Consider the following 25,507-nt stretch of genomic DNA (forward strand, 5'->3'; position numbering starts at 1 on the left):
TAAGCTATGGACTCTCCTGAGTAGGGTGGATTAATTTCAGATGTGATCATTTAAATGCTCTTGCCATGACGTTCCTAAATTTGCAGCCACCCAAAACGCAGGCTGCTGCTGATCCTCCACTCCCCTCTTTGTCGCTTAAAATAGACATTAAACTGTAAACTGGCCCAAGCCATGCTGGTATGATGAGATTCAGTCAGGCTGACTTTGTGCTTCCACACCCATCCTTTGAGTCTGATTGGAGGAAACACTGTCCTCCCCATCTCCTCTCTCCCCCACAACTACTTCTTCGGCGATGACAAATATTTATATACCGCTTTTCAACAAAAGTTCCTAAAGCGATTTACATAGAGAAATAAAAATAAAGATGTCTCCCTGTCCCCAAAGGGCTCACAATCTAAAAAGAAACACAAGAGAGACACCAGCATTTTTTGGTTTTGTGTACAGCCTCATTGTATATTTAACTAAGTGAAAGGACTAGGTTAGCTGTCTAGGGGTCCGGCTCATCAATCCAGCTTGGTCACCAGAGGCTCAAGTGGCCTTTGTGGCTCGGAGCGCCTTTTAACTGCTTTGGCTGATAAGCCAACTGCGACCTTACCTAGACAGTGATAGCTTGGCTACAGTTACTCACGCTCTGGTAACCTCTCGCTTAGATGACTGTAATGTGTTGTATGCGGGGCTGCTTTTGAAAACGGTCTGGAAACTGCATCTGTTAAAAAATAGGGCTGCAAGGTTATTAACTTGAACTGGACATTTTGAGCATATTACGCCAATGATTCATCAGCGGCACTGGCTCCCAGTCCATTTCTGGGCCCAATTCAAAGTACTGGTTTTAACCTTTAAAGCTCTAAATGGCTTGGGACCAGGTTACTTGAGAGAATGCCTTGCACCATATGTCCCTACCTGTGTACCTTAAGATCTTCTTCAGAGGTCCTCCTCAGGGTGCCCCACCAAATGAAGTGAGGCAGGTGGCTACCAGGGAGAGGGCCCTTTTGGTGGTTGCACACTGTTTAGCCTCCCTAGTGAGGTTTGCCTGGCTTCATCACTTTGTTCTTTTAGAAGCCAGGTAAAGACCTTTTTGTTCACCCAGGCCTTTTAAATTCGGGTGTTTAGATTCAGCTTTTCAGCTTTTATCTGATTTTTAACTAATTTTAAAATGGGTTTTAATACTGATTTGTATTGCATTTTGTATTTTATTTTCACCTTTTTTGTCTGTTATGATTTAATGCATTTTGTGTGTTTATTGTATGTATTAATCCTCTGTGGTGAGCTATCCAGAGAAAAATTTGTTATGGAGCAGCTAAAAAAGAAAGTTTTTATCAACAATAACAACAAAGTCTTACTGTTAACTGCCTTTTATCCCTCTTGTCAGGTGACAAAGCAGAATATACATATATAAAATAAAAATAAATATTTCTACCAACTAGACAGTAAAAAACCAGCCAAATAAGCAGCATTAACAGATGTGCAAACAAGTCCTTCATAAATGTTTGTCTAGGTTCCATATAAATGGAGCACTGAAGTATATAATGGCATACAGACTCAATTTCCATGCTCCACCAGGCCATAACGTGTGTTCAATAGAAATTTTCCAATAGCTCCCTCCTGGATATTGAAAAGGCATCATTCAGAATTGTAATGCAAAGAATGCAAGAACTCCAACATCCCAAATCATAAATGTTCAAGCACATTAAAATGTCTGTGAAGAATTTCTTTCTGAATAGGAGAAAAAATAGGAATCTGTGGTTAAATAATAAACATTTTAAAAATAATATTTACAAATAATATTTTAAATAGTTTTAAGATCATAAATAAACATACAGGTATGTATTCTTTCTAGTTTTTAAAGAGTTAAAAAAATCTTTTTAAAAATAAAACCCCAAAGATATCTCTGTGGCTTTCTATTTCTATCACCTCCCGTCAGTTGCTTGTAAGCTTTTCTAAAGAGCATACAGAGAAGATTTGACAGAACCAGGTTGACATTTTAAGAATAATGATAATACATCTGAAAATATGCTGCAGGAAAATGGCATTCAGAAGATGGCTGTAATTGGCATATAACAGCCAAGACTTCATCACTGTAGAATTCAAACCACTTGCTTCTTCCCCCGACAATACAACTCTGAATTCTTTTATGCAGCAAAACACAAAATTAAATTATGTAAAAAAACCTGCAAATGTTCTATTTCAGATGTGGGATTTCAGATCCTTGACTTGTGGCTTAATGCTTATGGACACTTAGCATTAAGCATGACATTGGTTTCACTTTAATGTTTGACAGAAGTACAGCTATGACACGAACAAATAATAGATGGTAATCACAATGATTTCACATAGGTAAGTCTTTTCTGGCAGTCGGAATTAATACGAATCTTCCGCCAATACTTTAAAAATAATTCGCTAGCAATATAGATCTATGTGAAGTACAGCAATGGCAACCTTATGTTTGTCACACCGTGATCAGAAATGGCCTCTTCCTTAACTGAGGTCAGTTTTATAAGGTATAGGCAACACCAATTAGAAATGCATTGAAATCAGAGCTCCAATCATCATGGCAGGGAAAAGCAATTCAATATGCCATATAGCACTCTATATACCATATCCAGTTCAATATACCATTTTATCCTATACTGCAATGAAGATATGAGCTATGGCCTGATTCCTCTAAAGCAGAGGTGCTCTTACCCCTGGACTTCCGAGCCAAAGTCCAGGACCTCTGTAGCCCTGAGGCCCCCCAAATCATCTTTTGTCTGTCCCAGCTGGTCTGGTTGCCCAACCAAGCATGATCATGCTTAATTTGCAGCGGAGGTGGGACTTCCAAAGGGCTTTAGGTCCAGGTTCCAAAATTACCTAGGTGCACCTCTACCTTAAGGGGATTGCTAGGTACCTTGGAGGTCTTTCTGACAAAAGGATATCTATGAGTATTGTATGTGCAGCCTGGCTCTCTAGTTATCAGTCAATATGGGATGGTATACAAGCACAATAAATAATATGCAATTGCATCTTATCTGTTGCACAACATCTGACCATTGTTAACAAAGATAATGCAGTTTTGCTTAGAAGTCAGTAATGAAACCAACCCCAAGAACATTTGGCACAGACTTATTAAATGTACAATTACTCATTTCTCACTTTGCTCTGGTATTCAGGAAATTATGTGGGCACATGGGACCTTGTTTCCTGAGGACGGTGCCCTCATCAGCCCTCACTTGTCATGGCTTATAAAGCACTAGTTAATAAGCTACTTTTTCCAATGCCCTGAACAGCTGCGGTATAAAAATAGCTGAACACAATGGGTCTTCAAATACATATTCACTTGGGCTTATTCAATACTAACCTAGTTTTCTGAAAGTAAGCTGCTCTCAATAACTTAGCTTATTAAATAAAGAGAATGCAATAGAATGTTGCATACAGACTTCATATATGTATATATACATACATACAAACACATATGTGGTGTTTTTGGTTAACCCATTCCTTGATCCAGGCCAGCTTTTGAATGGGGCTTTGGTTACTTGTATTCCAGTCCCGAAGTAGAGGCGGAGCTAACAAACAGCCAGCAACGAGTACTGAAAAGCAGTCTGCATTTGCCCCTCTGTACATAATATCTATTTCATTAAACTATTAATATTCCTGATTGCACTCCACTGCCTTGTCCTTGCATACCACAACTCTTTTCCTTGGATTTCTACAACATACATACATTCTCTCTCTCTCTCTCCCTGCCTCCCTCCCTCTCTCTCACCCTTTCTCTCTCTCCTCCAATTTCAAGGGTAATTTAGCAGGGTACATCTTCCTGTTAATTTGAATTAGAGGTGAATATCAGATGAGAGGTGATGGCAGGCAGCAGATGGCACAAGGTGGAAGAGGCACCACTAACTTCTTGTCACCGAGTTTCTTGCTTTCAGCACTCTGGATGGAGATCCCAACACTGCTTTCTGTCCCTCTTCTACTGTCCGGAGACAAGAGCTGAACATCTCATTATGACTTAGAATAGGCTGGTGGAAAGGTAGTGCACTGTGCAGCCAAAGATTCTTCCTGGAAGATTCTTGAGATGAAACAAAATAGCAGCATTGGTGAAATGCTAATTTTGTAGCAACAGCCAAGGGATGTTCGTGTTTGTATTGTGGTACTTTTGAACAGATTCTCAGTAAAAGCAACAGCCATGAGAGCATACATTTTTAAATTAGTTTTCAGAACCATAGGATAACTGTTGGGAAGACAAATGTGGGAGCCCAAACCAGCTTGGGAAGTACCTGATCCTGTAATTCTAGCACATTTCGATGTTTCAACTTAAAATGGGCCATTTCGAGTGTCTCAAGCTCGAAACAGAACACTCTCTTTTAAAAGGGCCTGTTTTGAGCTCAGAGCTGAACAACCCCATTTTGAGCGAAACATTTTGATGTTTCGAGCACCCTTTTTGGTTTTCCCCTTTCCCCCCCCCCCCTTGTTGATTTGTTTTCTGCCACTGGCTTCTGATTGGCTTGTGATCTTCTTGCTTCTTGGTTGGCTTGTCAAGTGCTGTCATGGGCAACTGTGCCCCAATTGGCGGGGGGGGGGAGGGAGAGGGGGGGAAAAAAAGGAGAGAATTTCAAAATGTATTCAAAGGGACTGGGAGGCAGAGAGAATCCGTATAGTGTGCCTTTCTTGAATGGGATGGATACACCAGGAATCAAGGGAGGTTTGAATTTGTGGATTTCTCAGCACTGAGTATAATTCGCTGTGCTATTTCTGCTATAACTATCTGGTTTTGCTGGATCTCAGATTGATAAAAACAGAACATGGGTGCTTTCTTGAGTTATGGGGTTTCTTTTATTTGTGAGATAGTTTTGTGGTGAGAAATGAACAGCATACTTATGTTATGCTTCTCAAACATATGGATTAGAGAGGAGGTTATTAAACATTTAGAATACATTTATATTTTTTTAAAACCCTTGTTTCTAACTGAGGAAAGAGGCACCTTTTAAAAGTGATGATTCTCTTTATTTAGCGGGGGGGGGCAACTGGCCCTCTCCATCCGCAGCACAGCATCCCTCCATGTCTATCTTATGTTTCTTTTTTAGATTGTGAGCCCTTTGGGGACAGGGAGTCATTTTATTGGGAACTTTTGTTGAAAAGTGGTATATAAATATTCATCATATTGGTCATCGTAAATTTGAGTTAGAATAACAATATATTAAAGAAACAGTAAACAAATTTGAATATGACAATGATTTTCCTATCAAGAGAGGGCTGGAATACTACAGTTTTGTAGAGTCATGAGAAGTTTTAGTATTAAAAAGGTGCAAATTTTGATGAAGATTCTGGTTGCCTTTGGGCTAAATTACTAGGCTCTTTCCTTATTTTACAGTTTGTACGCAGACAAGTACAATGCTTCTTGAACTATGCTCCCTGAAACTAGCTTTTATTAAATGTGCTTTGTAATCAATATTCCCTATGTATGAAGCTGCCTTATACCAAGTCCATCTAGCTCAGTATTGTCTAAACTGACTAGCAGCTGTTCTCCAAGGTTGCAGACAGGAGTCTCTCCCAACCCAACCTGGAGATGCCAGTGCAGATGCTCTAGCACAGAAGTAAGGCTCAACCCCCTAAGGGGAATCTTACAGCCAACGGTGCTCACATGTAGCTGCCCATTCAAATGCAAGCCAAGTTAGACCCTGCTTAGCAAAGTGGACAATTCATGCTTGCTACCAATATTTGGAAGGAGAGCTGGTTTTGTGGTAGCTCTGCTTTGTTAAGCAGGGTCCACCCTGGTTTCATTTGAATGGGAGACTACATGTGAGCACTGTAAGATGTTGCCCTTAGGGGATGGAGCCTCTCTGGAAAGAGCATCTAGGTTCCAAGTTGCCTCCCTGGCATCTCCAAGACAGGGCTGAGAGAGATTCCTGCCTGCAACCTTGGAGAATCCTCTGCCAATCCGTGTAGACAATACTGAGCTAGATATACCTATGGTCTGATTCAGAATATCTGGTATTAGAAATGGAATGCTACAAGCATTTCCTCTTTTTCATCCACTAAAAGGAAGTAACTGTGTAACCCTCTCTTCTCCCTTCTTCAGCTTTGAAGGCTTTTTTATTTTTAAAAAGATAAAATTGGTCTTGCTTGCTAAACAACAAGAAAAAAAGATTATTGTATAACACAAGAGATGATGACCCACTTTATAACTGCATGATAGGGAATTGTATAGGGAAATGTACTTTAATTACCAGCATCTCTGTGGTTTATTTTAAATTCTGGTGAGGGTTTTAATGTGACAGCCGTTTCAAGTGTTTAAAAAAGCAAAGAGGTGGGAAAGGAAGATGGAAAAGAATGGAGGACATCTTGTTATATTTATATCTTGCTTCAGGGAGCATTGGAAACAGATGTTTGAGGCTGCATTCAACCAACTATCCCTCTGTGTACTTCACTTTACAGATACTTTACCTGATGCAGAGATTTTCACATCTGACTGAGAATCTTTCTCACCTCCTTAATATTTGGTTTCATGTTATGTGTTTCTTATGTAATATCCAACTACTTCCAATGCCCCCACTTCAATTAATTTCCAAAAGGGTTTAGGGGCTTGGAAATTATTGGAAATTGTGGTATGGTCAATCCATCTTAAAGATATCAGGACTGTGGCCCATCATGTCCCAACAGCCCTTTGAAAAGTAGTGTTGAGCCCAAGTGTTGTGAATTTTATTGAGAACATCTCAGTCCATATTTGAACAGTTGCATGACCAGTTCATCAGCATGATATCTGTTGAAAATAGGGAGGGGTGGTGCTCCCCAAATAATTCTCTGTAGAATTTGTCTTCCTATCTATATATTTAATTCTCTTGGGACCATGCGTGCCCAGGATTTAGCGGTGGAACTCTTGCGACACATTGCGAGAGTTCCAGCCTTGGGCGAGAGAGACTTGAAGGAAAAGTAAAAATGGAGGTGGCGGCGGTGGCGGTAGTGGACCGCAAAACACGACAGAACACAACCTCTCCTCAAGGTAACAAACGGCAAATTCTCCTCAACAACCCAGTAAAATAGAAATATCTCCTCCACAAAATCCTCCCCCTCCATGCCCGGCCTCATCACCTCTCCCTCACGGGGCCTGAGCCACAAGTTGCAGATGAAGAAGCTGAGCAAGGCCGGCACTAGCTGCTTCTCTGGCCTCCCGGCACCCCCGGCCAGGGCCAGCCCCACCCCCACCGCCGGCGCCGCCATGCTGGGCCTGAAGGGAGCGCAATGCCAACGCCGCCACTTGCTGCTGCTGCGCCCGCCGCCACCTGCCACCGCCTTTTCCTCTTCCGCCACGCAGCATCAGGGGCCAACCCAGCCGGGGGACTTGTCAGCAGCAGCAGCAGCTCCGGGGAGCCCGGCCCAGCGCCATGCCGGCACTTCCTCCTCCACCCTGGAGGGGATGTGGTGGTGGCGACGGGCCTACTCAGCAGGCCTGGCCTGCCAGTTTCCTCCTCGCCTCACAGCCCCCCTATGGAGGGTCTTGGCGCGGAGGAGACTCAGGGCCCACGGAGCTGAAAGCACCTGGAGGGAGTGAGGGAGGGGTGCCGGGGCTCAACAAGGCTGCCAAGGTTGGTGAGGGGGTGGCACGGGCGGGGAGGCACTCTGCACATGCCTAGAGAAGGCACCTTTGCTATGCATGCGGGAGGATGGGAGGCACTCTGCACATGTCAGAAGGGAATCTCCTTATGCATGGGAGAGGAGGCACTCTGCACATGCCTGGAGAAGGCACTCTTGCTGTGCAGCCAGGAGTAGGGGAGGCACTCTGCACATGCCTAGAGGGCACTCTTCCTATCGGCAATCAAAAAAATGGAGGCGGCAGTGGTAGGAAGCCACAAAACGGCCAGAGAAGGTGGCGGTAAGACGACCTGGCCTGGCCAGGCTGTCCCAGGTGAGGAGGTGGTGGCAGCCTGGCCTGGCCTCTGGGAGCAGGAGGCAGCAACGGGATGGTCAGGCGAGGGGAGGGGAGAGGAGAAGAGCTGGCGAGAAGCCAAGGGGGTGGGGAAGGAGTGGGGCAGCCTGTGGTGAGTGTGGGGAAGAAAGTAAATGAGAGTGGGGGAGGGGAGGGGAAAAGAGAGGGGGGAGGGGCAGAAGGGAGGGGGCAAGAGAGAGTGGGACAGGATGCGGGCGGGCGGGGGGACAGCTGACCCCAAAGAGCGCACAGATGCTCTGTGCGGGTCGGCTAGTAGGATGTAATTGCTTGGAGCAGTTTTTTAATCTTTTAATATATTGAAATTAATACGAATATTTTTATTAGTGTGTGTCTCCGGTCGTGTGTCTGCTCGGACTGCGTAGACACAGAGCTGGGCGCCTAGACTGCCTGGCTTGAGGGGAAATCCCTCAATGCAGCATGCTCCTTGTGCAGTACATTGAGGGAACTCTGGAGGCCGGGCTGCATTATTCCGACCTCCAGAAATCCGTGTAGCCCCGAGCAGCACAGATCATTTGGGTGTGTGAGCAGGAGAGGAAAGCTGATCTTGTGGTAGCAAGCATGACTTGTCCCTTTAGCTAAGCAGGGTCTGCCCTGGTTGCATAGGAATGGGAGACTTGATGTGTGAGCACTGCAAGATATTCCCCTCAGGGGATGAAGCCGCTCTGGGAAGAGCAGAAGGTTCCAAGTTCCCTCCCTGGCAGCATCTCCAAGATAGGGCTGAGATAGACGCCTGCCTGCAACCTTGGAGAAGCCGCGGCCATTCTGTGAAGACGATACTGAGCTAGATAGACCAATGGTCTGACTCAGTGAATGGCAGCTTCCTATATTCCTATGTTCCTAGCATGCCACACACAAGGCTTCTGGTCACCTGGGGCGTGGCGTGGTGGAGATCGATCTTTACTTTTCCCCGTGCCCTCTTTGTCGGGCTGCAATGATTGTGAGAACAACCTTACTGTCTGTCTGGGAATGTGTATTTCACTCTTATTTTATTTCCAAATGAGTAGTTTCTTGCTTGCTCCAGCAGGTGGAGTCTTTTAAAACAACAGGTTTGAGTGACAGGGGTGGGGGGTGGGAATCCATTGCATCCAGTCTTTTGATTGGTAAATATTCAGCTGAATAGCTTGCAGAACTCATGTTTAGAGAGGATTTTAAATCCAGATTCCAAAATCATCTAAATGCAGTGCTGGGGACACCAATTTCATGAATAACTGGTGAATAATTCATCGAAGCTCAATTCACGCAAAGTGAATTCATTCATTTACTGTCAATCTTTGCCTGCCTCCTTATGCTAAAAACACAGTGCCAGCATCTTTAAATAATTAGTTTTACCAGCAAACATGGCAGGCCTGATGGCCTTGCTTATGAATAATAAAGAAATGTCAGACTGACTTAGGACTCCTCCAGGAAATTCCAAAAGGCTGAATTGAGCAGCTAAAGGCTGAATTGAGCAGCTAATGCTTGTGGGGTCTGCAGAAGGTGGTGGGTGGTGGGATCAATGAAGACTCTGGTTCCAGACAGACAAATAAATGCATAACAATATACACGAGCTACAAAAGAGATGTTGATGTTGTCAACCACTCACTATTGGATGCAGTTTGCCTAATTATTGTGCATTTCGCAAAAAAAAAAGAATTGGCTTTCCTCCAATTTCCTTCTAAACAAATGGAAAAAAATAAATGGTGAGGTGGGTGCCTTGGGTCCCAGGGGCGTATCTATAATAGGGCAAGGGGAGACAGTTGTCTGGGGGCCCACTGCCTTGGGGAGCCCCCCAGAGACAAGTCACATGATTAACTGCCCCAGCCACTCACCCACCCGGGCTTCCTTCAGTTGTATTCATCCTCCTAAACTGATGTGGGTGTTAAGACCTGGAGCTACCAGATCAGCATGTCTTTCTTTAGTACCATTAAATGACTTGCATCGTCCACATATCTTGTCTCTGGGCCCACTCCAACCTTGCTACGCCCCTGTTGGGTCCTTTGATTTAATCGACAGGCTTGTTTTGTTTTTCTGAAGAAATGAACAGTTCCCAAACAGCGTTAAGTTAGCATTAAGTACTTAACCACAGGAACAGATCCAGAGTTGTGGGGCTATTCTGGTAAACATTAGATAGATCACCATGCTACAGACAGAGGCTGTTCTCATGTGCAGACAAAACTGAGCTAAAGAAGCCTTTAAAGAAGATGCTTCCCAGCTCCCGATCCTCTGCTCTGCCGGGTGCAGCCAGCAATCGTATGGGCAGGCAATCATAGTATAATCTATGTATATACTATGATTGTTTTAACTTTAAAAGCCTAACGTCCAAACACTGCACCCATGGAAACAAAGAAGGCACAATATGACGGATTCAAAACTCATTCTGTTTTACCTGAAATCACCAGTATGCTTGTTACAATTTTCAGAATAAGAAGTTTATGATACCATCTTAGATCCTTATCTCCATGTGAAATATCTTGTGAAAGTCAGTGCATGAATATACCAAAATAAACACAAAGAAGGGGGGATATTCATAGCCAGGTAACAAATGAAAGCTGTTTCCACAGGCAACCCCTGTGGTTACACTTTTTAGGTACCAAGAAGTGGTAAAAGTAGTAAAGTACAGCTACTGCAGAGTTGGGGTGGGTTGTGTGTAGAGCTGCTGCTGCCACCCCCACTGCTGACATTGAAGTAAGTAGCCCTGACTCCCCTCCCACACCCTCTAGTTCTAGGAAGCCCCCCTGCCCATAAAGAGAAATCCTCACCAGATTCTCCCAAACTGGTCCAAATCAGCAACCCCTCTGAGGGAGGGTGGGCGGTTCATTTTGAACCCAGTTCACTTGAACTGCCCCGGTTCTAGTCGAACCGGGGTTTGAACTGAACCGGTCTGCACATCCCTAGGATGCATGCGTTTCATGCCCACCCCCGCTAAGATGTCTCCCCATTTCCGTTCAGCCCTATATTTTATTGATAAGAATATTGTAATTGCTGAGTTTCAGCTTATTTTACGCTGTATGCTTTGGGAGCAAAAAGGTGATGCATAGATGTAAAAATCGCAAAATAAATGGCAACCTTCCCCTTAATCGTATACTGGGGATCTCATCTTCCATCTCTCACACAAAACTCCATAGTCAGAAAACAGCTCCTGTACCAGACAAGTGTCTTTATAAATCACTTTCCAGTTTGGAATTCAAAAGCTTTGATCGAAACGATTGCGTTGTTTAACAACTTCCTTCTCCTCTGGTTGTCCAAATTATTGTCTGACAAGTAAAATAAAATTGCTACAGCACAATAGCAACCATCCCTGGCCACATTCATTTTGTACTCAGGAGGCCCCAACTAGCTGCAACCTGGCTTACAATTACTCTGAGATTTGTTTTCCTTTTGCAGGGAGCATGCTGGCATGGGAACTTTTATAGTGGCAATAAAGAGCTTTAAACTATCCTATAAGCTTCTGAGGCAAGCAGAAGTCCCCTAGCACCACTCCTAATTAACTTATAACCTGCTGGCAGTTGAGTTCTCTCTCCTTTTCTCTTTTATTTTAACTGCTAATGAAGTCTAGGAGCTGGGAGATCTCCCTTGGTTTCTCTGGTTTGGGCTAGTTGTTAATTACACACCTTATGTTCCCACTGCACATGGATTCTTTAGGTATGCGTCAGCATTATCTTCTCCTTTTCATCTTTCCCCGTTGTGGGGCCTCTTTTGTCTGCTTCAAACGTTTCTTCAACTGCTTGTTATACAGATCAGAACAACGGCTATGGGAAGACCCTTACATAGAAGAAGGGAAGACTATGGTCATGTGATTTACACGCGGAATTTCTGTTCCTTGCATTTGAAGGTGTTGGCTGAAAGAGCCATTTGCCAAAAATATACCATATTTACCACAATACAATATGACTCTCAATTTAAGATGAATGCCTTAAAAATGGAGGATAAATACAGGTTATGCCTATATTTACCCAAAAGGAAGAGCACTCTGAATTTAGGATGACCCCCTGATTTCTAAAGAACTTGGAAAAAGCCTACTCTTAGATTCAGTTAAATACAGTATTTTTAAAATTATTTATTTAACATATTTTTATACTGCCCAAAACTCACATCTCTAGGTGGTCAACAAAACAAACAAACAGAAAAAAGTTAAAACATAAGTTAAAATAAATGACAACAAAAATTAAAACATTAGTTTAAACAAAATAAATGATACAGTCAAAGTTAAAAACATTGCAACAATTTAAATTAAAAAAAATTTTTTAAACAATGTTAAAACTATTTTTAAAAAAATTAAATAAAAGCCTAGGTGGATAGCTGCGTCTTTAAAGACTTTATAAAAGTTGTCAGAGATGGGGAGGCTCTTTTTTCAGCAGGGAGCATGTTCCAAAGCTTTGGGGCAGCAGCGGAGAAGGCTCATCCTCGAGTAGCCACCAGACGAGCTGGTGGCAACTGCAGATGGACCTCTCCTGATTATCTCAATGGGCAGTGGGATTCATAATGAAGAAGATGTTCTCTTAAATACCCAGGGCTCAAGACATTTAGGGCTTTATAGGTTATAATCAGCACCTTGTATTTTGCCTGGAAACTTATCGACAGCCAGTGTAGATCTTTCAATATGGGAGTAATTCTGTACCAATTGTAGTTTCTGGACTATATATAAGGGCAGCTTCACATAGAGCACATTGCTGTAATCAATTCTGGAGGTTACCAGCATATGTACCACTGTTCTGAGGCCATTTTTCTCAAGAAAGGCCATTTTTCTCCATCTTATTTATTTATTATTACTGTGTGTAAACCGCCCTGAGCCATTTTTGGAAGGGCAGTATAGAAATCAAATTAATAATAAATAAGAAGAAGAAATGAATGCAGCTGGCATATCAGCCAAAGCTGATAGAAGACACTTCTGGCCACTACCTCAACCTGGGAAACCAGGGAGAGGCTCGGATCCAGAAGCACCCCCAGACTGTGTACCTGTTCCTTCCAGGGAAGTGTGACCCCATACAAAACAGTACCAAGTTTGCTTCTTATTTTATTTTTTCAAAAGTTGCTCATATTCAGAGAAACATCTAGAAACATGTTTTCATCTTGCTGTAATTTTTGAATAATCTCCCCTTCTCTACAACTGTGACTCCTGAAAATATGTCCCTGAGCATTGCACAGCTCTTGGGGACATATTTTTGGGAGTCACAGTCAGCTTCAGGGGGAAGGGAAGATGGACGAAAATTACCCCTCCTCTACAGCACCAGCATTTGCTGCACCAGATCTTCATTAATTTGGGTGCTAGCCACTAAAAACAAGTCCTATTAGTTCCAATGGAAATTAGTCACAATTAACTTAGTCCAGATCCTGACCACGATCACAACTGTTGTGTTATTTCCCCCCCCCCTGCGCTACTTAAGGTGTACATGGCACCTTACTGGATAGACAGATCCCTCTCCCATGGAACTTAAAATTTAAAATAGCTATTGGAAAAACAATGGAGAGAAGGAGGGAGAGTCAAGGGAGAGGAGGATGTGACCAAATACTGTTACATGTACATAAAGCTTGGAGTTAACATTACTCTGCAGATGTGCAACAGATGTAAGGGCCACATGGGAAATAGCCTATGTACGGATACTTAGGAAAATACTTGTAATATACTTTTAACTGTCCTTAGAAAAACATTAGACTATACTAACCCCTCCTAAGTGTTATTCACACAGGCCGTTTAGCATTTATCTCCTCCTGAATGGAAGCTGTGCGTTCACATATTGGCCAGATTTACCCCAAAGTCCCTGTGAGCTACCACCTAATGGCGCAGCAGGGAAATGGCTTGATTACCATGCCAGAGGTTGCCGGTTCGAATCCCCGCTGGTATGTTTCCCTTTCCCAGACTATGGGAAACACCTATATCACATAGCAGTGATATAGGAAGATGCTGAAAGGCATCATCTCATACTGTCTGGGAGATGGCAATGGTAAACCCCTCCCGAAGACAACCACAGGGCTCTGTGGTCATCATATCTGGGGTTAAAAAAATTCACTTTTTGCACTGGTTTTTTTTTTGGGGGGGGTAACTTCAAACTCACAGTAAAGCCTCTCCTGGATGTTTTTCACACAGGGCTTTTAGCTTGCATCTCCTCTGGAATGGAGGGTGTGCATTCACATATTGGCCAGATTTACCCCAAAGTTCCTGCGAGCTATCGGGCAACACTTTACTCACAGTTTGGGTTTTTCATTGCGTTTTAGAGTGTAGTCCAATTTATATCCACAGTAAAAAAATTCAAATTTTTCATTTTTTATTTTATTTTATTTTGGTGGGGGGGGCAACTGCCAACTCACAGTAAAACACTGCAGTAAACTCATGGTAAAGCCTGCAATGTGAAAAATGCCCTGGCTTTTTTTTTTTTTTTTTGGTTCTTAGAGGTTATCATGAATCTCTTGTCACAAGACAGAGTGCATCCTAAAATGTGCCAATATCTATTTATGCTTCTTCTTTTTACAGCATTGCATTGACATTATTGAAAGGCAATCTACATGCTAGTTTATTCGATCTTGCTTTTTCTTTCATGGTTAATAAATCCACCCTCTTGTGATTTTATCGGTTTCCTATGTTTTGTCCTCACTATGTTTCCTGAGTAGCCCAAATTTATTCCTCTTGATTTCACCCTCACTTTTGTTCACATTTTTATTATTAGGCCTGAAGTCTTATTTTAACTTCCAGTTTTTGATTCAGCAATAGGTCCAGCAATGGGTGGTAGGTCAGGGGCAAGCTACTTGTCTGGAGGCATTTGCTCTTCTTACCCTCCTTCTGGGGCCCCTCATTCCAGAAAATAGAAGGGAGCCTGTGGAACTGTTCTTAAAAGTGGTGGGATCATGAGATGCATTCTCAGGGTGAGTTCAAATGAAGGAAGAGGGATAGGGAGTTTCCTGGCAAACATATGCTCCTGCCACTCATGAGTACTTCCTCCATTTTCAGTGTCCTCTGAAGCTGGACACAGAATGTTGGATTTTGCTTTACAAGCATAGCCACCCGAACCAGGTTGAACTGGGTTGAACCGGTTCAATCCGAATCAGGCCCAATTCAATTCGAATATGTAGTGCTGGAAGAGATTCCTGTCTGCAGTCTTGGAGAAGTCGCTGCCAGTCTGTAAATGGACCTATGATCTGACTCAGTATATGGCAGCTTCCTATGTTCCTATGACATCTTTGCTAACTGTGTGGAGGTGCTGCATGCACAGTGCCTCCACAGCATTCAAAAATCCATGTTCAACTTGTGACCCTCTAAGGCACTAAGATTAATTGTGCAGGAGAACCTCACTATTCATGGACTCACCATCCGTGGTTGTGTATCACCCAACCATGGTATACATGGGAAAAAATGGCAAAAAAGGGTTTAAACTCATGTATCCACAGGTTGGGATAATAACGGAATATCATCATTCCTCCAAAGAAACTTATCATAGTTAAGTTTTCAAATGAATCCCATGGAGGCGGTGAGAGTGAGCAAGTGGGTGGGGGGCTGGAGGGCTGGGTTGTGGGGGAAGAACGGCAGGGAGAGAAGTGACCTCAGAGGCGGCCCCAACAGTGGACCAATCACATAGCTTCACTGTAGTCACTCCAAGGCTGTGGAATGTGCTCCCTATAGACATTAGTGGCTTAACATTTGTGGCTTAAAAGACCCCTTCAGAGGCTTTTTTTTTTTTTGCCTTGCTTTTAGTAATCTCTGAATGTTTTAAATTGTTTTAAATTGTTGTTTTGGCGGTTTTTATTTTGTTTTTATTGTATTCCTCTTTGTGAACTGCCTAGAGCCTTTGGAGTCAGGCAGTATATAGATTAAATAAATAAATAAGCAAATAAGTAAGTAAATACTTATTAAGTAAACTCCTGCTAACTTGGCAAAGAAGCACCTTTTAACATGGCGATTCTCTTTTATTTAGCAGGGGGAGATTAACTGGCCCTATCCACCTCCAGCACAGTACTTCCAGTGACTGCTGCTGGTGTCTATTTTATGTTTCTTTTTAAATTGTGAGCCCTTTGGGGACAGGGAGCCATCTTATTTGTTTATTATTTCTCTGTGTAAACCGCCCTGAGCCATTTTTGGAAGGGCAGTATAGAAATCGAATATAAATAAATACATACATACATACATACATACATACATACATACTTGTCATGTCAGCACTACACTTCCAACTGATTTAAACAGTTTTCAGATTGCATCAAACCTGATTATTTTTTTTGACAACTAACAGATGTTCCCAGTTCTGACCAACATACCGACCAGTTCTAACCAAGAGTGCACATTCGATCTGGCAGGTTATATATCCTTGATGCTACATTATAATTTGTTGCAATTTGCTAACAAAGCCTAATTATCCAAATAATTCAGCATGGTTCTCTGCTCCTGACCACTGTGGTGTACCCTGCTGTGCCTCAAAGCCTTGTTTGTTCCCTTCCCTCACAGTTCCCAAGTACCTTTTATTTAAAGAAAAATTGGATACCCACTGTGTCAATTTCTGCAGCAAGCTCTTTTATGTAGACTGTTGCAATTTTTTTTTCCCACGGAGTATGCTAATAATTACAATGACTAGGGACTTAGACTTTGTTATCTAAAGGAAGAAAGAACCCAAAAGAATGGTAGAAAAGAGTTTTCTTGAAGTAAATGCTAGAAATAGAGAGAAAAAATTAAAGAAGGTGATGTGCTGTAGGATCTTCCTCAGGCTACAGAAAAAGGAAGGCAAAAATGGGGAAACTTTTAAAAGGGTGAAGTAGAAAGTTAAGTAACTCAATGCAAATTTGAAAGCAGAGGTAGGTCAATAGAATGTGAAGATGTTGTTGTTTCCTTAAATCACTAACCATGATGCCTTAAGTGAGCTCCTTACATTCTAATGGCTCCGTAACCCATTCACACATTTTGTTCAACACTTGTACAAGTGTACGCTGGTACAGTCATTCACATGTTACGTTGAAGGCAGGTACAGAAGTACACTTCCTATCTGTACCCTGCAAATATGGTAAACTGTGTCTGGAAAATGGTTAGCCTTCTCAAATATGTTCAAAAATTTGAATCGAAGCAACAATATGAGGCTGTTCTCACAATCAACCAAAACTGGGCTTGGCTGCAAGTAAGAACTTGGAGCTGGGACACCTCCACAGCAAACGCACCTATGGAGCCCGTTGGTTAGCCAAGGATAAGGGTGCGAGCATGCCCTTAACCCAGGCTAACTGCTCATGTGTTGGAGCCAGCTGCTCCCAAGTGGCATTGACACAGGAGCAGGCTCCTGGCCATCGCCGGAGGGATCCCCATAATCCACCATGAACTGGTGTGGTGCATTGTGGGGTATCCAGGGGTTGGAATTATGTGTCCCAGCCCTCATGCCTCCATGCTGCCTGGGGCAGCGGCGGATGGTCTGGGCACGTGATCGACATGCCCAGACAGTCCCAGGGGTCGTCTTCTGGGAAGGTGGGCTTTGGCCACCTTCCCCGCCGCCAGCCAGCTAGCCTGCTCACAGGAACCTCTTTACCCACAGAATCGTGAGAAAGAATCTGCATCATATGTGAATTCTCTCAGAAAAATGGGAATGTGGGTACAGAGGATCATGCAGGGCATAAATATTTTATAAATGCTCAAACAGAACCCATTACAACATCTCTAAGAGAATTAAAGGCTTACATGGGATGTGCAACACTACATTTTATACCTAGATCAACGGGATTCACAAGGAGTGTTTGATTCTTTTCAGATGGCTCCACTTGCACCTCTGCATTTATTTAGCTCCCCTGTCCGCTTTCTGGGGGGCAATACACACCACAGTGGCCCCAATTACCTGTTCTTTTCTCCCCCAAAAGCCCCAGCAATAGTGTCTCCCTGCAATGTGCTTCCTCCCCTAGGAAAGCCATCCATCATGCCAAAATGCTGCTTTCTCTTAGATACTGGCCTATTTTCAATTACTCTTAGTCAGCTGCAGAAGTGCCATCCTATTCATCAAAATCACACAAATTCTTCAGGGTTTTCTTAGGTGTTCATTCAGTGGAACGGCAAAGGAAGAGTCCTGGGGGAGAGAGCAAGAAAATAGGACAAGTGTTTCTTCACAATCTGGAAGGGCTGTCATACGTGTTGGTCTGTCTGTCATACGTGTTGGTCTGTTAAACAAAGCCCCCCAATTACCAGCCCTGGATGCAGACTTTTCTGAATCTTCTGCCAAATTCAAGGTTAAGCTTCAAGGTTACCAGTAAATGACAGACTCAAACCAAATGCCTCTACCAGCAAAATGCCACTAGGGGAGATGCTCTGCTGGGAGGTTGGCAACAAATCCCCAGCTCCAGAGAAGATGATGAGGAATCAGCAGTAGCAGCAGCAGCATCCTGCTGTATCTCAGAACACGGGACCATTGGAAGCTGCCTTACACTGAATTAGACCATTGGCCCATCCATGCCAGTGAAGTCCTTCAACTTCCTCCAGAGACCCTCAGCAGGCTCAGGAGCAAGAATGAAGATACGAAGGCTGTTCACACAATTAAAAACTGGGTAGGACAAGTGTCCTACCCAGGTTTGGGAGCTGTGTGTGCTCCCAATTTTGGGTTGGGTGGAAGCAAACAATTAAGTGGGAGGAGGGAGATGTGATGGTGTGGAAGTTGGGTAAACAGTGTCATCTTACCCAGCTTTCATATCCAGTAACTTACCAAAGTAGGAGGAAAAGCTGTCCTACCCAGCTGCCGTTTTTCACACAATGAGGCTATTCACACAATTACATGGGGAAGGAAGGTAGGGGGGAGGCAGGGTCCAATTTTCCTTCCCTCCAGATGACCAACAAATGCTGCTGGAAGTGTGGCTTGCACTCCCAGATGAGCCACACTGCTTCAAGCAGCACGGATCTCCAGAGGCCAGGACAATGTGTCTCAGCCTCCAGATATCCCCCAATGAGCATGCTACACTGGGGAATACCCCCATTAGATGGGTGCTCTAGGTGCCCATCTCTGTGTATGCTTGGGCTGCATGACCCCGTACCATGTGTAAAAGATTGACTCATGACCATTACCCCAGGTATAAGCCCAGGTACCAAACCACTTAATGGCGCAGCGGGGAAATGACTTGACTAGCAGGCCAGAGGTTCCTCGTTTGAATCCCTGCTGGTATGTTTCCTAGACTATGGGAAACACCTATATTGGGCAGTATTGGAAGATGCTGAAAGACATCATCTCATATTTCATGGGAGAAGGCAATGGTAAACCTCTCCTATATTTTACCAAAGACAACCACAGGGCTCTGTGGTCACCAGGAGTTGACATCGATTCAATGGCACACTTTACCTTTACTTTACCAAAGCCTGGCTTGTGGGGGCGGGGGGCAGCACCAGGATCAGGCTCGATCCTGGAGCCGCACATGAGCAGGCCTACCCACATAGGGCTTTTCTAACCTGGGTAGGGCTACTCGTGTGCACAGCCTTAATCACATCTCCCTCCTCCTATCTGGTTGCTTGATCCCATACAACTGCAAATTGGGATTGTTCACAGTTCTCAAACCTGGATGAGACACTGGTCCTACCCAGTTTTCAGTTGTGGGATCCACCTCCTTGAAGAAATCCTAAGCCAGGGCTGTGAATGAGTGGAGCTGGAAAGATAATTAGCAGAATGATACAAGTTATTAAATAGCTTCTTGACTTTAACTTAACTTTGACAAAGTATTTTGAACATCATCACATTGCAGGGAATCCTGGCTGAAGACAGTAGAGGCAAACTGCAGACAAACCATAAAATGGTTGGGAAAAGAAATGTGATTTTGAGATTGCATACAATTTTATTTCCTTTTATTTCTAATCCATTGGCAGCCTGGGTTATTTTAGAGACTATCTTTTATCGGGCTTTCTAATCCTGCCTCTTCAGGGGATCCGTGTGAAGGGAGTGGGGGCTGATTTTTAAAGAGGCATTTTGAGAATAAAACAGATCTTCATGAGAGATTGATAGAAACTGGGTCCCAAACAGGCAAAAAACAAACAGAGAGACCAAAGGCAAACTCTGTTGAAAGATGACAATATTTAATTTTCAGAATGTTGTGTTTTAATTTGTTGCACAGTATGTCAGCCAGCCACATAGCAGAGCTGTGGGGGTAGGGGACCCTGAAGAATCACATGACACTTTTTGTTCAGCATTGGAAGTAAATCCATACAATATGTCTTAAAGGGAGGAAAACATAATGATGCTAATGCTGGATCTGTTCTGGTTCTCAGATCTTCTCTCTTATGAGACTGCTAAAGAGGTTGTGCCCATTCAGTTGTATTTTACTGTTCCCAAACCACAGAACCCCATTTCAGAAAGATACCACAATTTATTTATTAGCCTGCTTTCCTTAAGGAAAGTTAGCTTAGGAGAGATCACCCATCTGTGTGTGTGTGTGTGTCTCTATCAACTTCACAATGCCTGGACTGATTTGGACAAAATTTGGTAGAGATGTACAGACACCCCTAGGGACACCTCCATGGCATAGTTTGTTGTGATGCCATTCACTCCAATTCAAGATGGCGGATGCATGAACATTTGAGCTCAAAATAGGGCAGTTGATGGTTCTATTGACCTCCATGAGATGAGAAGCAGAAGGAAGAGAAGATGGCAACACCATTTCTCCTCCTCCTCCTCCTCCTCTGCTTTGCAACCTAAGTTAAGATGGAGGGATGAGAAGTTTCTACTGTACTTATGAACACTGATGCAATGGTTTCTTATTTAAAAGAGGATGCAAAGATATGTTGAGCTTTTGATCCTGTAAGCCTTACTTTATTTAAACTAGTGTGCTGTTGGTTTTAAATCAGCCTGACAAATTTCCTTTTTTTAGCCATCTGGATATTTTACAAGTTACATTACTAATCCTTTCTAAAACACTTTGAATGCATCAAATGCTTTTTAAAAAAGCTTTTATTTTTAAATGCTTTTTTATTTAAATGCTTCTTTGACAGAGCTATACAATTCCTGAGAGTTCACACATTCAAGTTAAAGTGCATTATCATGCACAACATATGTAGGACATGGAAAGTATGACCCTAAGCACATTTATTCAGAAATAATAATGGGTTAGAAAGACCCATTGAGTTAAGTGGGAGTTACTCCTTCTTAAGTATGCATATGGCTAGAGCCTTAATTGCACAGGTCAATCCAGTTAAAGTTACCCATAGTTTGTGACTAAGACTGTAATTCTATGCACACTTACTTAGGAATAAACCCCACTGGACTCAGTGCATCGGATGCAGTCCCAAGCAAATGTTTGCAATTGTGCAAGAACATTCCCGTGCAGCTGCACCAATTTACATTTCAGCGCAAATGCAATTTGGTGCAGAATGTCAGCCCCTGAATTTGTTTAATAAGCTGGTAGATCTGGGGTGCACAACTGAAATGGTGGGCCGGAACCAACCACAATGGGCCAGAACCAACCATGTCGTGGTGTGCAGGGGCTGAGGTCAATTTTCAGCACATTAATTATTATTTTATTTATTCATTTATATACTGCCCTTCCTAAAGTGGCCCAGGGCAACTGACACAAAAATCAGAAATATATAGTAATTACAATCAGAAACCAATTAAAAGCAGATTAAAATTCATTCATTCAACATATTTGTATACCGCCCACTACCAAAATCTCTAGGTGGTTTACAGCAAATAAAATTGCAATTAAATCTAAATATAATTAAAAGCCAGGCTAAAAAGATGGGTCTTTGAGGCTCTCCTGAAGGCCTCCAAGGAAGATAATCCCCTCAGATCTGGAGGGAACGCCTTCCATAGCCTAGGGGCAACAACAGAGAAGGCTCTATAGCAGGTGGCCATCAGATAAACTAGTGGCACCCAAAGACGGCCCCCTCCTGATGATCTCAATGAACAGTGGGGATCTTGTAGAGAAAGGTGCTCTCTCTGTTACCCCAGACCCATGCCATTTGGGGCTTTAAAGGTAATAACCAGCACTTTGTACTTTGCCTGTAAACATATCAGGCAAATCAGGCATTAATTTACATTTATGCCTAGGCAATCGTTTACATTATTGGACATTAATTTACATTAATTTATATATCAAGCATTAATTTACATTAAAATTAATTATTCAAGCTATCAATGAAAGTGGTGGGGCAGAGGACTCAGACAGGTTCCTCTCAGATGAGGAGAGGAGAGCCTCCCCCCGGGACAGGCTCTTCATGGCTCCTGCTGTTGCTACAGGATAGTCCTACATGTGGGCCAGAAAAAGTCCACACAGGCTAGATCCAGTCCCCGGGCCTTATGTTGTACAAGCCTGTGGTGTCTGATCTGCTGGATCCATCATAAGGATATGACAGATAATCTGTCATATGAGGATATGACATACTCACACAGGACTCAATACATCCAGCTCTGATGTCAATTTAAGCAATGTCCATCTGAGCATGTGAACTGTAGATATAGACTGTCTGACAGCTCCTGCTCCACTGATAAATTTCCTTTGGGATATCTAATACGTATAGATGGCCCAGTATGAAGGGCTGCCTACAGACCAGAATCAGATTCTTCACAAGTATTGAAGCTGAGGGCTTACGTACAGGGCAACAAGCCACACACCTAAGAGGAATGTGGGCTCCCTGGCTACATGGAACTCACCAACTCTGGTACTTACAGCAAAGGGAGAAGAGACTCCATGTAGATGATACTGTGCTTCATCTGCCCAACAACAAACAGGAGAGCCAGCATGGCGTAATGGTTAAATTGTTGGCCTAGGATCGGGAAGACCCGAGTTAAAATCCACATTCAGCCATGACACTCACTGGGTGACTCTGGGACAGTCATGTATCCCTCAGCAACCATGTACACCACTCTGGTCTCCTTGGAGGAAGAGTGGGATATAAATGTGAAAAACAAACAAACAAAATTTCCAAAGAATGGCTGGCACAGCAGAGAGGAGAGCTGGTCTTGTGGTAGCAAGCGTGACTCATCCCCTTAGCTAAGCTGGGTCTGCCCTGGTTGCATATGAATGAGAGACTAGATGTGTGAGCACGGTAAGATATTCCCCTTAGGGGATGGATCTGCTCTGCAAAGAGCATCTAGGTTCTGTTCCCTCTCTGGCAGCATCTCCAAAACAGGGCTGAGAGAGATTCCTGCCTGCAACCTTGGAGAAGCTGCTGCCAGTCTGTGTAGACAATACTGAGCTAGATCGACCAATGGTCTGACTCAGTATACAGCAGCTTCCTATGTTCCTGTGATGCATAGCATCATTTGCATAGAGCCTCTTCTGTCATTGAGCATTGATGGAGTATTGAGTTCCATGTAGGGAAAAAGCAAGTATCCCTCTTGGGTGCACACCTCACTGGACTGCATGTATCTGATGATATCATAACCAATGAATCTGAGGTTTGATGTCTACAATATATCATTTTTTAAAGTTTATGTTGATGGAAAGCAGAATTTTCAAGTAATTTTTACTAATTTGCTGGGTGGGGGTGGGTGGAATCTAATTCATAGCCTATCCATTTGAACTTTTACCCACCCTTCTCAATAATGGACATTCTTAAACTGAGGAGTGTTCCGGCTGCCATGAAATAAAAGAGCGTAAAAGTGTGAACTTGGCAAGTTGATATTTATCATGGCCTTTAAGTTCATCTGTCATGATGAATACAGTTAAGATTTCAGAGAGTGATCCACCCCTAATAAGGGTCTTTCAGATCCTATTGATTTCACTGGTAGAGACTCAACCTTGTTCTTAACTCTCCCCTTGAAATCAATGGAATTTCAACTTTTAAAACTTTGGCTGGATTGTGTAATATTCTGGGCATTGTCTAGCCAGCATTCTGCATAGCAGGCACTCAAAGGCAGCTGCTTGCTTTGTAGGACTTGTGCAGAGGTTCTTTAAATTAACCCCTCACTCTCAAGCTATTGTTATTTCTTGCAAAGCTTTGTGAAAATGACTGGATAGTCACTTCCTAAAGAATACCATTCAATGTGAACAAATAAGCTAATCACATTTGCATATTTGGCCACCATCCTGAGTCTGAAAATACAAGGCATAGCAATCTTGCGGTATAACAATAAATTAAATCCGTCTTTCTCAAGCTTGCAATTTTAAAATGGTTGCCACAGCCAAAGTACAATTCCCAGGGGGGCAATGTGATAATCTGCATGAAACTACCATGACCTGGAAGAGAACATTCTCCCAATAGTTGCCAAGATTGCTCATAAAGACTGAGATGGAGTCTCAGTCCATCTGAAGAAGTGGAGGGTGACCAGTGGATGGAGCTGGAGACACCTGAGCTCATACTGTCATCTGCAGAAACTGATTAAAACATGTTCTTATGGAGGTCTATAAAATCATGCATGGCATGGAGAAAATGGATAGAGAGAAATTCTTCTCCCTCTCATATAACAATAAAACCAGTGTCATCCCATGAAATTGGTTGCCAGGAAATTTAGGACTGGCAAATGGACATACTTTTTCAGACAATGCATCATCAACTTGTGCAATTCTCTACCACAAGATGTGGTGACAGCCAACAACCTGGATGGCTTTAAGAGGGGCTTGGATAACTTCATGGAGGAGAGGTCTATCAACGGCTACTACTCGGAGGGCTACAGGCCACCTCCAACCTCAAAGGCAAGATGCCTCTGAGTACCAGTTGCAGGGGAGTAACAGCAGGAGAGAGGGCATGCCCTCAACTCCTGCTGTAGGCGTCCAGCAGCATCTGGTGGGCCACTGTGTGAAACAGGATGCTGGACTAGATGGGCCTCCTTGGGCCTGATCCAGCAGGTCTGTTCTTATGTTCTAAACTGATTCAAAAAACATTCCCTGAAATCTTTTGCTTTCTTACATAAGTAAAAACACAGCTGCCTAATATGCTGAAGATTGTCTTCCAGGATAAACTGGAATCATTGGCTTTCAAGCTATGATTATTCTGAACATGTATGGATGTGGCAGTTTCCCCATTCTTTCTCTTTGTTGTTTCTCTGGTTTGTTCAGACCTACAATCCATTCCTCCTGAATTCCAATTCCACTAGGAAAATTTCTACTGAAGCATGCAGAGTTTGCCTCAGCTTTCAGTTTATTTAGAGAATTTCAATCGTTCCTATCTTTCCCTATGGTTTCCTAGATATGTGCTGTGTGTTGTTTAACTGATCTACATGCACACCCTTGTACAGTGGTAAAACACCTCACAGAAAGGATTTCAATACCGCTGTATGTACAATTGTATCAAACTTGCTTTCTTACAATGTCCTATCAATGCACAGAAGAATGCAAACCCATTTGTGTAAGTTCACACAAAAAATAAGCTCTCTCTCTATTATTATTATTTCTTGTTTACACAGTCAGACAGGTGTTATTGACTGGTTTGTTTTATCCAGACATCGAGTCCTTCCCAAGGACCTGGGATGCCAGAATTTTATTGTCAATGTTGTTGCTGTTATTATAGATATCGTCGCAGTATATAGGCTGTTCCCAGTAAAGTTGCTTTTTGTAATTGGCTGATGGTGATTTCTGAGGCCCCTATGGTGTTGAGGTGATCTTCAAGTTGTTTTGGAATTGCACCTAGGGTGCCAATTACCACTGGGATTATTTGGGTCTTCTTCTGCCGCAGCCTTTCAATTTCAATTTGTAGATCTTTGTATTTGGTGATTTTTTCTATTTCTTTTTCTTCTATTCTGCTAT

The 25,507-nt window shown here is 43.0% G+C and overlaps 1 long non-coding RNA gene across 1 annotated transcript; it reads right to left on the reverse strand.

The window, feature by feature from the left end:
• Positions 1-1,336: 1,336 nt before the first annotated feature.
• LOC128333588 (uncharacterized) lies at positions 1,337-11,611 on the reverse strand. The gene is made up of 2 exons (XR_008310978.1): positions 11,512-11,611; positions 1,337-1,713 (listed from the first exon to the last, which is right to left on the reverse strand). It is a non-coding gene; the product is annotated as an uncharacterized LOC128333588 (long non-coding RNA).
• Positions 11,612-25,507: the final 13,896 nt, after the last annotated feature.

The sequence above is a fragment of the Hemicordylus capensis genome, chromosome 8, assembly GCF_027244095.1.
Source record: "Hemicordylus capensis ecotype Gifberg chromosome 8, rHemCap1.1.pri, whole genome shotgun sequence".
Classification (NCBI taxonomy): domain Eukaryota; kingdom Metazoa; phylum Chordata; class Lepidosauria; order Squamata; family Cordylidae; genus Hemicordylus; species Hemicordylus capensis.